Source organism: Sturnus vulgaris, chromosome 3, assembly GCF_052056855.1.
Source record: "Sturnus vulgaris isolate bStuVul1 chromosome 3, bStuVul1.hap1, whole genome shotgun sequence".
NCBI lineage: Eukaryota > Metazoa > Chordata > Aves > Passeriformes > Sturnidae > Sturnus > Sturnus vulgaris.
Genome location: NC_142245.1, coordinates 6,145,722 through 6,164,112, shown reverse-complemented (window position 1 = coordinate 6,164,112; position 18,391 = coordinate 6,145,722). Strand labels below are relative to the sequence as shown.

At 45.9% G+C, this 18,391-nt stretch overlaps 1 protein-coding gene across 3 annotated transcripts in view; it reads left to right on the top strand.

The window, feature by feature from the left end:
• The window catches only part of SPTBN1 (spectrin beta, non-erythrocytic 1), a 114,496-nt gene that overhangs the window by 42,538 nt on the left and 53,567 nt on the right, over positions 1–18,391 (top strand). The gene's annotated exons all lie outside the window — the stretch shown is intronic.

The following is an 18,391-nucleotide window of genomic DNA, read 5'->3' as shown; positions in this document are numbered from 1 at the left end:
TTGCTGGATCTAACATTAGTTTCTTCCTTAGAAACCCTAGTTTTTTTTTCCTTTGTGTCAGAACCTGTTTGCTTCAGCAGCATTTTTCAGAACCATTTAAACCAGAGCCCAGGAGAGATCCTTTTGTGTTCTGGGGTAAGCAGCTGTTTCTAAATGTCACTTGTACATTCATAATATTACTGTGATCAACCTCTCATTCTCCTTGAGGCTTTGCAAAGCTCTGATCATGTCAGCTAGGACACTCTGCATTATGGCTAAGTGGATAATCACTTGTGTTTTGTTTACTCTGAATAAGTACGTGAGGCATCATCACCTAGCAGGTGCTCTGAGACAGAGACAATTCAAACTGTGCCAGCAAAACTTCTTTCACAGTTATGGGCAAGAAATTGAGAACAAAATTTAGAGGGTGAAAAGAAACCCCAGCACACCCTTCCCTCCTCAATATGCTAAGTTGAATGTGTGATCTGGCCCCTCTTTTCCTCCAGTGCTGTGATCAGCAATGAATTACACCACGGACTATTTCCAGCTGTGTTGATGTGATAAGTTGCACTTGGCCCAGTGCTCCAAAGCTATCTATGGCTTTAAAGCATTCAATCCCCTCCATAACATATTATCTAATTAGTGTTGTCAAGGGCTTAGTCAATTAAAGATAAACAGGGAAAATGAGTAGAAGTGGGTGTCACAAAGGGCTTTGTGCATGCAGAGCCTTGTGATCGATCCGGAGCATCACCACATGGCAGCAGGAAAGAGCTCAGGTTCACTCATTTGCAGTCAACAGCAGACCAATGGATTAGGCTTGGTGTGACTCACACAAAACCGGGAGCTGGCAGCGTGCCCGTTTGGAAGCTGCCTTGCTACGTACGGTGTAGCATTTCACAAACACAGACATGTCCCCATTTTGCTTTGCTCTTTCCACTGAATTCCCAGCAACCTGTTCAGCAGAGCCTTCAAGATGTACGGCAGTGCCCAGCAAAGCAGCAGGAAGGCCCTGGCAGCTGAGCCTGGCACCAGGGCCAGCCCCAGGAGCTGAACCATCAGCAGCAAAGTCTGTCACATCTGCTGCTGGGGGGGCACATTGTTCAGCCCAAATGCCAACCTGGATGGCAGCTCAGATGAGGTCGGATATTCACAGCAAGTGCTGATGACAACATGTCGGGGTCTGGTGTCTGTTTGTCAAACCTTGAACAAAATAAGCTCAATTCAAGCACAGGTTCTTCCCTGTTCCTTTAGCTTTCCCCCTACTGCTGTGTAGCCTGCGTTGCTCCACACCTGCTGCACTTCCTTCCCTTTAAGGTTGTGTTCAGTGCAGCTGGGCAGGCCAGAATTGGGAGGGACAGAGAGAAGACAGGGACAAAAAAAAAAATCAGACCCCCAAATTTTATTCAGTGTCTCCTGAAGCTTGCCAGCTTCATTTGTTCCACAGGGGACAAACTGAAATGTAAATTTGTGTGTGTGATGTTAATGTTTCATGATGGGGTGGGTAAGGCCAGTCTGTGTTTTGTATGCGCCTAAGCCAAATAATTATTTTTAGTTTTTAATATTTTCCTTTTGTAATAGTTTACTTTTTAATATTTTTAATAATGACCACGTGCATTAGTGCGTTGCCTGCCAAAGGTTTTGGGAAAGCTTTCAGCTGGGGAAAAGTTCCTGACTTATGGCCTTCATGGTGTTAAAAAAGCTCCAGTTTTCCCGTCAGTCACTTGGACTTTAGTTTTACCTTCTGAGCTCACATAGCAACACCTGTTTGCTCAAGGTGGGACAGAATGAGTTGATATGCCTGCAGGTAGGGCCTGGCTGCCTGCCTGCTCTTGAGGGGAAGGGTTTGCATTTAATTATAACGTAGGTCAGGCATGGCAGGCAAAAGCTGCTGTTGGTAGGAAACTGCAGGAGAAGTATCTGTGATGGAAATAAGCCTGTACTTGTGTGCTGGGCAAAACGTGCTCCTCCAGCTTGGCAGAGTTCACCTTGCTATGTTCACGGCTGGGAATTCGGGAACCTTTGGTATTTTGTGCTGCCCTTCTTCCCTGGAAACCCCATGGCCAGGGCGGCGTGTGGGTGCCTGTGTGCTGGAGAGACAGCTGGCTGCACAAAGATTATCAGGGGAGGGTTTAGCAGGAGCCTGCCACACCAGCCCATTGTTGTCTGGAGAGCAGCATCCTGCCTGCTGGGGCTGCAGCTGCAGGTGCTTCCTCAGCTGCCCCTGACGCCTTCCAGACATGTTTTTAGGGCACGAGCCTGCAGGGCCTGGTCCCCTACACAGCCACTTTCCTCCCTGGTACTGTCAAACCTGTCTGGGGCAGCTGAGGAGCCCTTTGTGACCAAGTGTGGGTAGTGCTGAGGGGATTGAAGGCCAGCTTTCAGAAATGTTTTAGCTCTATTTGAGGTGTGCTGTGGTACCAGGAGTCTTGTGTAAATACAGCTCTACTGAAATAAAGGGATGCACTGAAATACCCCAGTAAAAGCCCTTCTGTGTCAAATACAAGTAACTCCACTAGAGCTACGGTGGTGCTTCAAGTAAAACAGTACAGTTAAAAGCCATAAATATTTTAAATGCATTTATGAACTCAGGAGCAGTGTGCCAGACATTTTCAACAGTCCGTGTGTTTTTGGAAACCCCAGCTTCAGCTAAGAAGTGTCAGCTTCCATCACTTCTCCCTAAATTGGCAGTGTTCATGGTTGGACTTTGTGCACATTTGTTCCCTGGTGTGCTGGTAATGGCTGGTTGAATTTCCACCTTGCACCAAGCAGGACCTTGGGCTGCAATGAGTCGGGGCAGTGGGCTGAGTTTCTCCCACAGAGATTGTCCTCACAGAAATTACTATATGACTTAAACCTTGTGAAATGACAGTATTGAAACAAAGGCAACATTTTGAAATGTTTCATGAAGGGATGGAGTGGGAGGAGGAGAGAACATGGATTCCAACGGAAAGGAATTTGGAAATGCAAGAGAAGAAGAAAAGAGAAAACATTTGTGTGAACATTATCAGCAGTTTTAAAAATGAACAGGCAAATGTTATGTACTGAGACTATGAATGTGGAATTGACCTTTTAATTTCACTTACAGCTAAGTGAGGGCTGGGAGCTCGTGTCCCTGAGGGAAAACTGACATCCTGTATCTAATACCATCTGCAGGAACTGACTTCCAGGGCCAAGCCCAGCTGCTGCTGCTGCTGTGCACGTTTGTATTTGGGCAGAGTATTGAGGTGCCAGTCAGAAGAGCTCGGCGCGGCATCCTTATTTATGTTAGAGCCCTCCCCCCTGAGCGCACAGCCCATTAATCTTGCAGTAATACCCAGCACACTGATAAATGGGCAAGGAGCCACATGCACAGGGCATGTCAAAATCCTCAATATCGTCAAGTAACATAAACCGAAGTGACAGGAATTGGCTGTTTAAAGAACCTTTCGACAAAGCTTTCGTTTGTTCCCGGTGTGCTGGAGCGTACATCTCCCCGCGTCCCCTTCTCGGCTGGTGCTAAATACTGAATGAGCGCTTCTGTGTGCGTGCGGTACTCCTGCAAGCCGACAGCCCCGCAGATAAATAAAGAAAAGTGCCCTCCTTTTCAAGTGATAGTAATCTGAGACTTTTCCGTTACATGAGGCTCCTAACAAAAGGTTGTAATTCCAGCAGCTTGGCTCGGGAAGGTACCACGGTGCTCGGCGGCGGTGCCGGCAGCGCGGGGCCGGGACCCCGCGGGCAGCCGCTCCCGGGGCGCGGCGGAAGGACTCGCTGGGGCGTTGCATGAGCCGGGCCGCTCTTCCCCTGCTCCGCCGCCCCTTCGCCCTTGGTACAGCCTTCCTTTCCTCCACCGTGCCGTATGGTAATCGAGTGACATCAGCCCGCGCCCGGGCGGCTGCTGTTTATATTACAAACCAGCAGAAAGGTCTGAGGTGTGCGCGGCTCCTGGGAGCGCCGGCCAGGGCGGCAGCGCGTGGCTCCATGCTGCCTTTACTTCGGCCTGAATCGCACGCTTGCTTTTATTTCACTTGGTTTCGCCAGAGCCAGACGAGCATTTGAACCAGATTCAAGCACTTGAGAGTTGCCTGTTGTGGAACTGGGGAAAAAAAGTCCCCAAAAACCTCCCCTCCTGGGTGCTTAAAGTTTGAATCCATTACAGAGAGCTTACCGCCAAGCCACACTGCTGGATTTTGAACCGAAGCTGTTATTTACTTAGGGCTCAGGGGGGAGCGTTTTCGCTAGGGACTGACGCCAAACTACTGGAGGAAGCTGGGATTTACCTGGATGTATGGTAAAGAAACTTGTGGTTCCTTTATGCTGCAGTTCATCGTATCCCTGCGCTACCTGTAAATGGAATTACAAAAATCAACCAGTATGCCCGGGCCGTTGTCCCCAGGATACGCAGCTCAGGTGCCGTATAACTATAACCAGTTAGAAGGACGGTTCAAGCAGTTACAAGGTAAGCCTGTGCGGGTTTTTTGGAGGTGTTGCCATGCTGTGATCCTTGTAAACATGTTAGTCCGGCCTTATTCTCATTGCACCAAGGTGTTAGTCAGAGAGAGGACAAAAGTGGTGCTGTGGGAAAAGCTCTGAGGTCTTTTAAGGGATACTGTGTGGCTTTTCTCACTCGGAAGGTGTCCCGAGCCTTTACACAGGGTTAGGGTGTGTGTTCAGCCTCTGAGCCACTCAGCATTGCAAGGAGGACTAAGCCAGAGCACGTCTCTTAGAAAAATAAGGGCGAGAGTGAGGAAGCGGTCTTGTTATTTTATCCTTAAATAAAACGTAGTTAAAGCTGGCCATCAGTCATAAATCCTAGCTGTGTTTGGGAGCAGTCTGCAGTGCAAGGGCGCTTTCCAGCCCCTACGTACCTCCTGCAAAGGCGGGTGGCTTCACTTCTTCAAATGAAGAACAGTTGCATAATTCCCTAACGAGTTAGTTTGCTCACGCCATAGATATCTGAGAAAACACTCGTGTACTTTAACATTCCCAGTTTTCTTTGATTTTAGACAAGGAGAATGCCCTTTAATATTTTCCGATTAACTTCCCTGTCTGTGTGAGAACCAGAGGTTTCTTTTGGGGGTGCCGTGTGCTCTCTGCAGGGAGGATAGGCCTTAGCCCGGGCTGCAAACCACCAGAGCAGGGGGGAGAATGGTGCCCGGCAGCTCCGTGCCTCAGGCAGGGTAAAACAAGCTCGGCTGTTTCTCTGTGGTAGACGCGTCCCAACAATGAATGAACTGCGGGATTGCAGTTGCAAAATGAAAAAGAATTCTTCACTGAAACCAAACCTCCTCCTTCTCCTCTAGATCCATGTGACTCGGGATATAGTCCCAGAGCAGCCTGAGTACAGCAAAGTGCTGCCCTTCTGTGCATGTTTCTTAATTTACTCTGGTCTATGCTGCAAGTGTGGTCTGTGGTTCCTGTCAGAGAGGGGGCAAGAGCCTGGTCAGTGCAAAGAATGTTGGCTTAAGGAGGGAGGGAGGGAAAGAAAAAATCTTTCATTCATAGCACTTGATTTATCTTGTAAACTGGCTCACAGCAATGGCTGCACACTGCATGTAATGAGGCAAAATGACAGCATCCTAAACACCGGGAACATGGAAATTCCTGGGATCAGGCATGGAAAATCCAGGCTCCAAACTTGCACACGAGGGAATACATTACAGGCTTTATCTTGGACATCTGTCAGATCTTAGGCTGTGGTACTTGTGTGGAAAGAACTAAGTTCATGGCATGAAGAAAAACCTGGCTCATGCCTCTTTCTTTGCTGATTTAGTTAGCAGTCTAAAGAAGGCAGATTTTATCATTTTCAGGGTCACTGCTTCAGGAATCCATTATCTGTGTGTTTACATCACACTGAAAGAGGAAAGCAGACTGCATTGTTGAAAGCACAGAAAGTGAGTTTTCCCTTCAGTGGAATGCACTGAGTTGACTTAAAAAAAAAAAAAAGAAAGGTGAAAAAAAGATGCAGTGCTCTCCCTAAAGTACAGCAATTTCCTCCATCAGAAGAGATAAAACGCAGTAAATTCTGTGCAGCTTTGCAGCAGACCATCCTGTGGGTTTTTACTCACATCACAGGCTTGAAAATGAGTGCTGCTGCCAGCGATCTTGTTCAGGGTGGAGCTTAGGTGCAGGCAATGTTGTAAATTATGCACCAGATACTCCATGAAATGCTAAATAGCCATACAAAATATCGTGTGTGATGGAAAGGGAGTGGCTTAACTCTGCTGACACAGAAGAGGTCTTTCCTCGGATTAGTGGCTCTTTGCTTGAAGAATGTCTTCAAAGCCTTTGTTTTGGGGTTGTAAGATTTTCAGGAGATTCTTGCTGGAAGGCTCTGGTGTGAACAGGGAGTGTTCTGTGGCACTGGACAAGTCTCAAGCCCAGCGAAGATGAGCTGAATGTATGTAATTTTTTTAAATTACAGATTTATGATGAGCTTTACCTCTTTCACAATGCAGGTGTACAAACGAGTAAGAGCAGATGCATTTCAAATAATCAGATACTCCTTGATAATTGTTTCACCCCTCCTACTTCTGGTAGGAGGGCTCTCTGGAGCAGCACCAGCGTTGGCACCACACATTACTCTAACTTCAGCTCATGTCCTTCACACACTGAATTTTCCCCTCTTTTCTTCACAGTTCCTATAGTTACCATGTGAATCCCCAGCTGTGCACTAGGTTGTAGCAAGGTACTGTTTAGATCCAGTGAATGTTGAGCTTTCCTCAAAAAAACCACTTGGGAGTATATTGTTTTGTCTAAAATAACACAGAGCAAATGCTCAGGCCCTGTACAAAGAGAAGTCTGAATCAGCAATTAGTAGAAGACAAGTCTCTCTGATCTCCTCTTTCCTAAGATAGACAATACATGAGGTTTGACACTGCCAGCTTCACATGAGGAGAGGAGCCAGCCTAATTCTGCCCCAAAATGCTACGGATAAAGCAAATTCACATCATGCATGAGTCCCTAGGCACTCCTATGTTCCACCTCTTTTAAATGCCTTGAAGTGATGATTGTAAGGAAACTGTCCTTCAACTTGATGATGTTTGTGCGGTGATTAAAGCAGATTTTCCAGCCCAGTCCCGCTTAGGCTGTGGGACTGACTGAAGGGACCAGACCGGCTCCTTCTGCACCTGGAAAGGTCACCTGGCAGGAGATCTCAGCTCCCATTTGCCTTGATGGGCCAGAGAGAAGCAGGATGTGGCAGAAGCCATTGCTAGGGGTGAATCAAGACCGTCTTTGTGTCAAAAGAAGCCCTGAAGTCCAGTGTGTGATAATCCAGGAGTTCAGCATACCCAGTCCTTGTGCTCGTGAGAATGTGGGCACAGGTGTGGGGAGAAAAATGCTTTAACAAGTTGTGTTTCCTTGCTGAAGTTTCAGTAAGGTCCTATTATGCTCAGTTCACCCGGTCCTGGAATGATAAGTGAGCGATACTATCAGTGGTTGCTATCATCTTAAACCTAGGTGTGGAGTTTTGGTTCTCATGGCCACTTGTGCAGTAGAGAGGGATCAGGTTGCATGGCTGCAGTTGCTTGCTGCAAGTAAAGACAGAACCCCAAAACTTGTTTGTGGGAAACACGTTAGCATGAAGCTTGTGCAGGTTCTGTCAGTGGGGAAAGCTTATCCTGCTACATTGAGGAATTAAATGCAAATCAAACAGATACGTTGTTGATGTTAACGTGGCAGGATCCTGTGGATTGGCTGGGCACAGGTGTAGGAGCTGGCAGGAAGAGGTTAATGCAAGTCAGGAATTTGGAAGGAGATCCCTGCAGCTGTATCACCTTGCAGCGGGAAGGGTGCACAGGGAAGCAGCTATCATCACTGCTGCAGGGGCTCTTTCCCAGCCGCTTAGCAGGACAGTGGTATTTATTAACATCTCTGGCATTCGGGAGCTCCGTGACTCTATCTCCTCCATGTCATTGGAAAGTTGGGTCTCAGCTCCGGGGCTGTGCCCGAGGTGTGAGATTTCCAATGGTAATTGCAAATGTGGAATCTTGGGGGGTGGGGGTAAGCTAGATTGGCACTCCTGATAAGTCCCAGAGGAAAGCCAGCTTTCAAAAGAGCTCTGCTGTGTGTCCTGCTGTGTGGGACATCTCAGATTCGGGCATTTTTGTAATGCTGCCTTTCAGGCTGGACATTGAGCATTTTAGTGGGAGCCTGGTGTGTTTTGGTGCTCAGGCTGCATGAGAGGATGTGCCTTTATTTTGAGCCATGTTAGAAATAATAGGTTTGAAAAACTGGAGACTGGAATAAGCTGTAGGAAAGGTGAGCTGCCTTTCCCATCAGAGGTGTTTAAGATCAGTTCTAAACTCTGTTTCATGGGGATACAAGGCTGATGTGGCTGCACAGCACTACCTGCACCAGGAAAGGCAATGCAAATGTATTTTGGGTGTTTGGGGCCAAGCCCCTCTCTCTGATAAAAGAGCCTTTCAGCAGGGGAGCTCCTTGGCTTGGAATCCTTTGATCTGCAATGACCCAAGGAGGTTTGGCATAAAAAGAGACACACACAACTTCAATTTTTAAGTGGTCACTGGTAATCAGCCTGATCATGTATGAATGAATATATGTGTAGGTTGGACAGCAGGGAGATTTTCTTGGTTTCTTATTCTCAAGCAGGGCTTTCCCCTCAGCTTTTGCTGCAAGAAAATCGTCCCCCAACTCCCTGTATGTGCTCAAGGTTAAACAGGGAGCTCCTGCTGCCGACAGAGCAGTTTGCAGGAGCTGCAGTGCTGTCCTGCACTAGGGCACAGACGCCCTCTGTGACACCAGGATCCTTGGAGTTCCTCCCGCGGGTGCCCTTGGAGCAGCCAGTTTCAGCAGTCGCCTTCCTGCTTGGGAGATTTACCTTGTGGAGGCTTTGAGTCTGCTGGGAGCAGTGACCTGTATAGCTGCAGGCACTGATTACTGACCTGGGACACCCTACTTTGTCTACCAAATGGGTCACTGGCATTTCTTGTCATGGTAATTGCTGTTAAAGCTGAAATGCAGGGAGGCTGAATTTCATTCTGGGTGAAATGTGTGTTTTGGCTTGGTAATGTTTGGCCGTGTTCTCAGACCCACCAAAGGTGTGGGGATATGAATGCTTTTATCATGGGGGCCTGTAAGGCTCCCTGGCCCTGATATAGCTTTAAAATGCTGTTAAATAGCGAATTTTTTTGCGGTGATGATGATAAGAGTTTGGCAGTCTGGACAGGTTGTGGAGTTTGGAGATCTTCCTGTTCGTGTGGCAAATTTTGCTGGATTTTCTGGTGTCTGCACCACTCCAAAGCCTGAATGTGTCACAGCACACTTCAGTCTTCTGGTTTGGGTGAGCACCTGAGCACAAGCTGCACGGTTGGAAGCCCTGCCAGTTTTGCAAGGGGTTTTAAAGGGATCCCAAAATGACTTAAATGTGCATTTCTGTGATAGCCAGGCCCTTATTCCTTCCAGTGCAAGGATCCCTGCAAACATCCAAATTCTGACTCAGTTTTGGGGCAAAAATTTGCCTTTTCTGGTCGTGGGTTTTGGTACTTGTGGAGATAGAGAAGGCAAGCTAAAGGAGCTAAGGGTAAGGTATTTCTGCTCTTGTGGTCAGTGTTGATACAGGTCAAAAGTAAACATTTAAATTGGATTTGGCTTTTCACTGCAATAACTATGAACATTTACAACTCTGAGCTGCTGGCTAGGGTTTTTTTGTAGTCTGTTCTCTTCAGTTTTCATTTAGAGTACGTTTGTAACATTTGTTTTTTTAACTGTGTGTGTAAGGAACTTAATTTAAAAATAATCAGAAATCTCTATGTGCTCTGGCCTAATTTTGTTTTAAAAAGGGCAATTCTGGAGCACTTTTTATGGCTCTGAAATGAAGTAAACAAAGCTTGTCAGCAGATATTTTCACATGGGACGTGTTTTGAATACCCTGCAGGAGACATGTAGCCAGAGTAAAATGATTTGTGTGGTGCTCAACTGGTGTAAATCTCCACAGCTCATGGATCTGGGAATGCAGGACAGGAATCAGCCTTTGGGTGTTTGTGCATTCCATGTCTCCAGAAGCCCAGTGTCACAGACCATCCCAGTGTTTCATGGGCATGTTGTAATCACCTGGGAGTACAGGCTCCTACTGCAAATATTTTTCCTATCCAAAAGCCCTATTGAAATGGATTGTGGGTTTTGCCATTAAGCTGTGTGGAAAGTGGGGCAATAAAACAAGCCTACGGACAGAGATGAAAGTGGTGATAAAACAACAGAACAATGGTTGACTTCCATTCCTGAGCTCTTTCCCAATTTGTGTTTGTGATTTCCTCTTTTTCCTTAGTTTCTTTCATCTCTCTGTTTTCTGTTGGGTGCATGCTTTGACTCTTAAAGTGGATGAGCTGCTACCTAAGCTAAGTAGAAATGGTGACAAAAATCGAATTATGTGATTCACAAAATCCCCATTCTCTCTTCCCTCTACTAAACTCTCTCTTCTGTGAGATCCCAGCACAGGGTGTGGGGCTTGGTAACTGCACCCCTTCTGCTCAGAGTCTGAATTTCATGAGTATTTTATTACTAACAGCTCTGAAGGTCTTTTTGTTCCTGTTTAAGTTGAATTGAGAAGTATTAAGTGTCAGGTATTAAGTAGCAGGGTATGACAATGACATATTTTCCTCGTGTGAAAATGAATTATCTTCATTGAATAAATGGGTTTGGGAAAACTCTTAGACCAAATATTGGAAATTAGTCTCTGTTGACTTTCAAAGCTCTGGTGAAGGAGGTAGAATATCATAAATAAGGTGTTTGAGAATCTGCTTTGCTCTTCCCACAAGAAATCAAATCTGAAATTCCATTTGGATGTTTATATCTGGGCCTGGCAGGTAATGGCCTTTATCCCAGTGTGATTGTCCAAGTGAAGTCAAGAAAGATTGAAATTGTTTAATAAGTGTTAGTAAACAATTCCACTCCCACTCAAAACGAGTTCTTTCAAAGTAAAGGGTCATTTGTGGAGAGAGTAAGAAGCTGGTGGATTACTCTGCATTCCAGCAGCTCTGAAACTCTGCAACAGGAATGAGGTGGTGGCAGAAGCAGAGGGGACCCCGATGAGCACAGGGATGCTGTGGGGAGCAGGGCTTCACTGCCAGCTGTGCCCCAAACGTGTTGTGTCCCTATTGGGACCCAGAGTCACTGTGGCCCTGCTGTCCACACAGGGAGCCTCGTGCAATTAAAGGGAGCACGTGAGCCCAAAGTTGCTCACTGCTCCTGAAAATGCATGGAGCTGAGTCCTCACATTTCTGTCAGAGCAGAAAGGCCCAGAGGGATGGGAAAGGCCCCGAGGGATGGGGAGCACTCACGCTTGTGACTTGTGATGCGGAGCCCGAGGTCGTGGTGGCCGGGAGAGCCCACGCTCACACAAAAGCCCTTGTGCACTTGCTGCTGGAGCGAGGGTATCCCGGGCTGAGAGCCTCCTTTGTTGGGAGAGCACTGCTGTAGCCAAACTTATATTAACCAGGCTTGTAGCCCTGCTCAATGCCCCACTGTTCCCCAGAAAGGAGCTTACAGAGAAAGGCCCTTCAGTGTGCAGGGAACAGCACAGCCCAGCAGACACGCAGGCAGCCACTGGGACATGGTCTGGGGGCCACACTCCTGCCTTTTCAAAGGGCTTGTGAAAGAGCTGGCATTACCCAGTGGCCTTTTCATGGGGTAACTGGAAGTGCCGATAATTCCGTGTTCAGTAAAGTTGGGTTTGTGCGTAAAAATATAAGCTGGAACTTGAAAGGACAAGCCCAGTTACACGTACGTGACAAAGGGACACTGGACAGGGTCAGTTTGCTCTTTGGTGGGAATCAGTAGCATGCACAGTCCTGCACTGATTTTACCTAAACTGTTTCGGGGAGGAGGTCACAAATATGATTCTTATGTATTATTTATATTAGCAAAAAAGAGCAATGTCATCCCAAATGGCTTTGTACAGAAGGCATATCTGGTGTCCTTGCAGAGACTTCAAACATCTCTGGCTACAATATTGCCAAAATGGCCGGGCATGTGCTTCTTAGGATTGGTTTGGTCTTGAGATTAGTGGCTTTAAGTTCTCTTGCCTGTTTTAGTTCTATAATGACTGTTTTCAGGTTGGAGAATTGCTCGCCAAAGGGTCAGTGGAAAAAGTGCAGTGGCAAGGTACAAACATGATCTGTGTGACCACAGTACTCTAATCACAAGCAAAGGGTGACCTTATGCCTTCAAAGATTAAACAAAACAACATGTGGTTACAAAGAGATTTAAGAGTTTATCTGAACAGAATAAACGCTGGCTGCCCAGATTTTTCTTGGAATGAAACCCCTGTGGTTTAATAAAGATACCTACATTTCATTTAATGGCTTGGCAAACTGCAGAAAATCAGCCAATATGCAGCACCTACTTCTCACATAGTCTAAACCAATGCAGCCCCATTAAAAGGAACTGCACAAACAACACAGTGCTGAGGGATTTTGTCTCTCAAATCCACTTCTATTCCTACATTTGTCTCAAATAACAGTTCCCTCTTGGTTTCAGCTTCTCTGTGCTATTACCATATATTGGGTTCTGCCTTCTCCTTTCAAAAAGCCTCCAAAGTCCAGTTCTTAATGCTCATTTTGTCCAGGAAGTGTTTCCAGTTTTTGTGAATATGATCTGATTATGGTTTGGTTCCAGAAAAAAAGAGGAGTGGAAACCTGACCATCCCATCTGTAGTCAACGAACTAGGGTTTGCTTTGGGTAATAATTAATTCTACATCTAGTTTAGTATCTTTCCACAGTTATTTGGAGGGAAGCTAGACCTTGATAGTGCAACGGCTGCTTTTTCCAGGGTGTGTTCCTCTGTCAGCTCAGATTGCCTGGCAATATAATGGGAGAGACTGCTGTGAAATCACAGATGTGACTGTACCGTGATTGCAGGCTGACATGAGTAAGAGCCATTATAGAATGGCACTTAAGGCAGGCTCTGAATAAATAGGGGAGGTGTCTAGAAACATCAAATATTGGTGGTGTTCTGAACTTCTGACCTTCTGTTATCCTTGTCACGGGAAGTTCAATAATTTGGGTTCTCTTTATCTCTGAGTGCTGCATGTCTCGTGTTCTCCCTCCTCGTGTCTTTGTTCACCCTGTGGGCTGTGAGGTGAGTTTCATCCTCAGCCTCCCCTGGGCTCAGGAACAGAGTGTGTCACTTGGAGCTCAAGGAAGTCTCTTCAGAAAACTGGCAGTGCCTGCAGACTGTTCCCCAGCTGTTCCCTGGGTGACGTCCTGGCCACTGTCACTTGTGCAGGTGCACTGATAATCTGCCAGCCTTTAGCAGCAGATTAAGTGCTGGTTGCATCTGGACCTGCATGCTCTTAGCTGTGGCCCAAGTCCTTACGAGGGGAACTCGCAGGGCGAGACGTGGAAGTTATGGAGCATTTTTTCCATAAATCCCCTGCTGCTGATATATTACCAAATGCTTGTCTCTCTGCCTCTCCTCCAAAATAAATATGTCTGATGGGGTATATAATAAAATTCCCATGATATAAACCTTATTTACTGGAGCCTTTGCTCTTAACAGTTGACTTGCACTGGTGTTTGCCAGCACACTGATGCTAATGATGCTCTGTGCCACTTGAAAGATGCTCCTGTGTCCTCAGTGCCTGGCGCCAGCCGTGTTCCAGCTAATTCCTCACTGCACATACTTTTTTCCTAAATAAAAGCAGTCACAAGTTGTCCTGGAGAGCAGACAACACTTAAGGACACCTAATATGTAAAACCTTTAACCATGCAGCACGTCCTGGCAGTGCCATCCCCCGCAGGGATGGATCGGAGCTCTGCCCTGGCGCCAGGCTGGGTATGGCAGGGCTGGGACAAGCATGGAATAAAACAGCAGCTCCAAGGGGACTTCCCCCTGTTTTTCCCAAACGACTGAAATGGCTGGGCAGGGTGGTGTGATCTCTGCAGTGCCCATTTCAGGGTGCTGGGTTTGTGGCTGTCCTTTCCCTCTCCTCCAGCCTCGTGAGCGTGGCCCATCCCACCCAGTGCCTGGCAGCTTTCAGGTGTACCTGTGTGAGCCACCTAATGCCAGAACACCTGTTGTTTTCTGTGCTGCACAACTCAGCTCTCCCTTCTGGTTTAGCTCCTGTTGCCGAATTTAGAAACATTTCCCTGGCATCAACTGCAGGTCACCGTGGCCTTCACACTCAGGAGTGTATTCATGGCACTTTCCCTTTTGCATAAACATCTGGTGTATCTGGTGAGTTAGGCTGAAATGTGTGAAATGTGTGTAAGTTTGGAGACCTGAAAATCAGTGAGCTGTGACTGAGGCTTCGGGAGCATACAAATGAGTGTGAGATAGCCCAGTGCCTTCTCATGGCTGTGCACGCCTGTATCCATGTGAATTGGAGGTGTGTAAGATGGGAGCAAGCACAAATAGTCCGTGCAAATGTGCAATAGTCCTGTGCTTAGCCAATACCCGACCTACGTTCTAATGACATTGCTGTTACACTGACAGACTACTGGGAGCATTAATTAGACACTGAACTTTCAGAAGCTGCTTTTCCTTTATTAATTGCCATTACCTCATAGTCTGGTTGGGGCTTTATTCTGGTTTTTGGGGTTTTTAAAGAAAGTACCACATCACCAATTCACGTTTTGAGGGGGGAAAAGCCCAGAATGTGGAGACAATGTACAACATAGCTAAGGAGGCATCAGTGAAATGATTGTGATCAGGAGTCTTAGAGTGCTTTTATAATTTTCTCATTGTGCTAAAAATGAAAGAAAGAGAAGGTAAATGCTTGGGAGCTCTCCTGGATCCCTTCCACAGGAGCCACACCTTTGTCCCTATGTAAGGCCTTCCAATTGTTGCAGTCAAGGCCTTGCACAATCAGTACAACTCACAAGTCCACTTTTCAGACTAGAAAAACAAGAAACAAGCAATGTTTCTGCATGAAGATACACATTTAAGGTATTCAAAGTATAATTTTACCCTAATTTCTTCAAATTTGCATCACCTTTTAAAAATCAGAGAGACTTTCGAGGGTTTCAAACAAAAGGTTTTTTTCTGGTACTGCTTTGAAAGTTATTACCTGGGCAGGAAATTCTGTGCTGGAAAGGGATCTCTTTTCCCCACTCTTGCATAATTGCAAAGGCTAAAATCATTTTGCTTAAACATGCCACATTGTCCCACAAAAGCAGATCATAAATGACCTTTGGATTGGAATCAAAAAGGCAAGTAAGAAAATTTTGAGGTCAGATGAGGAATGCATGTGCAACTTGTTTGTGCCTCAGAAGTCCCAATAAAGTAGGTGTGGCATGAAAAGGAAGATTTCTTATTATTGTTATTTTTTTAATTGCACATGGATTTCTTAAAGAACTCCTTTACTATACAGAGTGATTAGTTGGAATGTGTGTTCAAGCTGAGATCATGGTTCAGTTTTCTGGAGTTTTACTTAAGCAAGCAAACAGGTGAAGGTGTCAGTTCTGCCAACCTCAAAAGACACCAACTCCAGGACTTTCTTGGGAGCTCTTCATGATGGGTTTGCAGATTAGAGCCGGAGAAGATTAGGGATTTTTCCTCTAATGCTCATTATTAGCAGTTTGTCTCAAATCTCATTAAAATTAATGCATTTTAAAAACTCACTTTTTAGAAATAATGTCATTTTATAAATATCAAGGTTCCTTCAGTTATGCAAGTAATTTTTATTGTGACCTGTAGTATTTTTGTTGCTGTTACTCATTCAGTTTCCACCTCTGGGATTTAGTTTGCTGAGCTATGGTCTGGCTTACCTGTGGTGCTGCTGCTTTTATTCAGCATCCTGTCAGCACAGCGTAGTGCATCTGACTCTACAATATGGCACTCAATTAACAATAGTAAATTATTGTGTGGCCATGGAAACTGCAGGAACTAAACACATTGTTCAGCAAGGCTATGAATTCAGCTCTTATTAATCCCTGATCAACGCAGTGGTTGTTTAAATACATGTTCTTCCATTTAAAATATTTCTGTGATAATGAAAATTATAATTTAGCAGCAATTAATTATAATGATAACATCTCTTAGCACAGAGATTTAATATTTTGAAAGGATTAAATTCAGTCATTGTAGATTTCTTTCTTTTCTATTCATGCTTCTCTGTCATTAAGGTGAAATTAGATTTAAACATGAAACCAACAAAGGTTTGGCTTTCTTTCATCTATTCTTCATTCTGATTGCAGTGAGTTTTTACAGAAGCATGGTCAAAACATACTACAGCTTTGACTTTGCTCTCCATATAATGTCTCAACTTGTGCCTCAGATGCAAGAAGTTGTTCCACAGCCCTCTGAAATCCCTCAGTGGGATTCCATAGGAATACTGGCAGTGCAGTCTTCTGGCCTATTCTTCTTTAAGCTTGCTGGAATTCATAGAATCACAGAATACTTCACGTTGGAAGAGGAGTTGATTTGGTCCAGCACATCTGCTTAAGGCAGGGGCAGCTCCCATGGTAGATCAGGTTGCTTAGGGATTTGTCCTCCTGAGTTTTGTATCTTCCTAAGGGTGGAGTTCCCACAGCCTGTGAGGGAGGCAGTGTCCCAACTCCCTCCCAGTGACAGCTTTCTTCTGGATATCCCATCGGGATTGCCCTTGCTTGGCTTCCCCAGCCTGGTATCCTGGCAGCTCTCCTCCCTGCAGGGTGGCATGTGCCACTGGAAGTGGTCGCCCACAGTGCCACAGTTTGCTCTGGAAAGGATGGGATTCAGCATGCACTGTGCTGTCCTCACAGGGATGCTGTCCTGATGCTCACCTCTCTGTGACTCGGCTCTGGTTAATGTCAGTCACAATTTGTATTTCCAAATCTCTGCCTCACCAGGGTCCCAGGCTGGGCACACGGGACCAGTAGGAATGGCATTGTGGGAATAGCAGTGTGAGAGTCTTGTGTGAGAGCAGCTGCATTGCCTGCAGTGCTGAGAAGAGGGAGGAATGCTGAAAGGAAAAGAGAGCAACAGAAATAATAAGAACTCCCAGCTCCTTCTTCCTACCCTTGCTTTCTTCCCCATAGACAAGAGGGAATCCACTGTAAAACCTCATTCTGCTGGGTTTGCTGAACACAGGAAGAAAGAAGATGGATCTGATGTAGGGAAGTACCTGGCATGTTCCCTGCCTATGCCAAGCCTTGCTCTCATCCCCACTCAACACTGCCAATCAAAGAGTGGTTTGGACAAGTACAGAAACATTTTCCGTCCCCCTCAAAAATCCCCTGGCACTTCCCTGCATTTTGCATATAATGTGTTTTAAAGGAAACTGCCAAGACCCCCCCAAGATTGTGTGTACTTGAAACAGTGCAGTGACCTCAGGTTTTCATTGTTCTTCTGTGGGAATTTTGCAGTCAGTGTCCTGGGACAGGCAGATGCTTTTTCCATGCTCCTTTGATGAAGTGATTTGTTTCTTACGCAAAAGGGAAAAGTAGCAACAAGCACTGACATCAAATCGGCCATGAGGGGTTTGTGTCCTTTTGTGTAAAATGCCAGCAGCACTGAGACATTTTCCCTGCTGCTTTTTAAAGGAGGCCCATCTGAACACTGCACGTCATGAGGCCAAAAAGTGACTCCTTTATTCATCTGTATTTCTGCTGTTTTGCTGTAGATATGGTTTTGTAACATCTTTCTTCAGAAAGGAGGAAGAGAGGCCCAGAGGAGGCCACTAAGATGGTTAGAGAGATGGAGCACCTCTCCTTTGGGAAAGGCTGAGAGAATTGGGATTGTTCAGCCTGAGGAAAAGAAGCTTCAGAGTGACCTGACTGTGGCCTGACAGGGCCTGAAGAAGGTACAAGAAGAAAGATGGCCATCACAGCCATCACCAATGCAGGCAGAGCTGGGCACCTGCCCCTCTAAATCTGCTTGAATATGTCATCTTCATCTTCTGAATTGAAACGAAAACTATAAATCAAAAGCTGAGTTCTTCCACTAAATCCAGCTGATTTATATATTTATTTTCTGTGGGAGGCTTTACAGTAACTTTTTGCAGATGAACATAGTCATTCCTGTACACGAATCTGCATCTGGCTTGTGGAAGGTTTATTTTTGTGTTGCTGACACCAAAATGCCATAAACTCTGGGTAAAAATAAAGACAATGAAGGGACCTGCCCTTCCACGCCCCGTAATGCTTGGCTGGCTCCCGGACATTGTTCTGTGCCTCGTGTCATTGTGTGAGGGAGATTTAGTGCCATCAAAGAGAGAAAGCAGCAGAATTGTTTGTTCCACATGCTGCATTATGTAGCTTTCCCTTTTTGCTTTTCCAGAGCATTTTCAGCAGTGAAAGTGGTCACATGCTGCAACGTTTATTAGGGAAGGGTAGATATTTAATAGGATTTAGCAGCTGGCTGGTGCTTCCTATAAAAGCAAAAGGATTGCTGAACACACCCCTGATTTCTCCACAGTTGTCTCCACCTAGCAGAATCGAGAAAGCAGCAAAGATTTTGCTCCTAATGAAATCACCAGCTAAACACAGCACG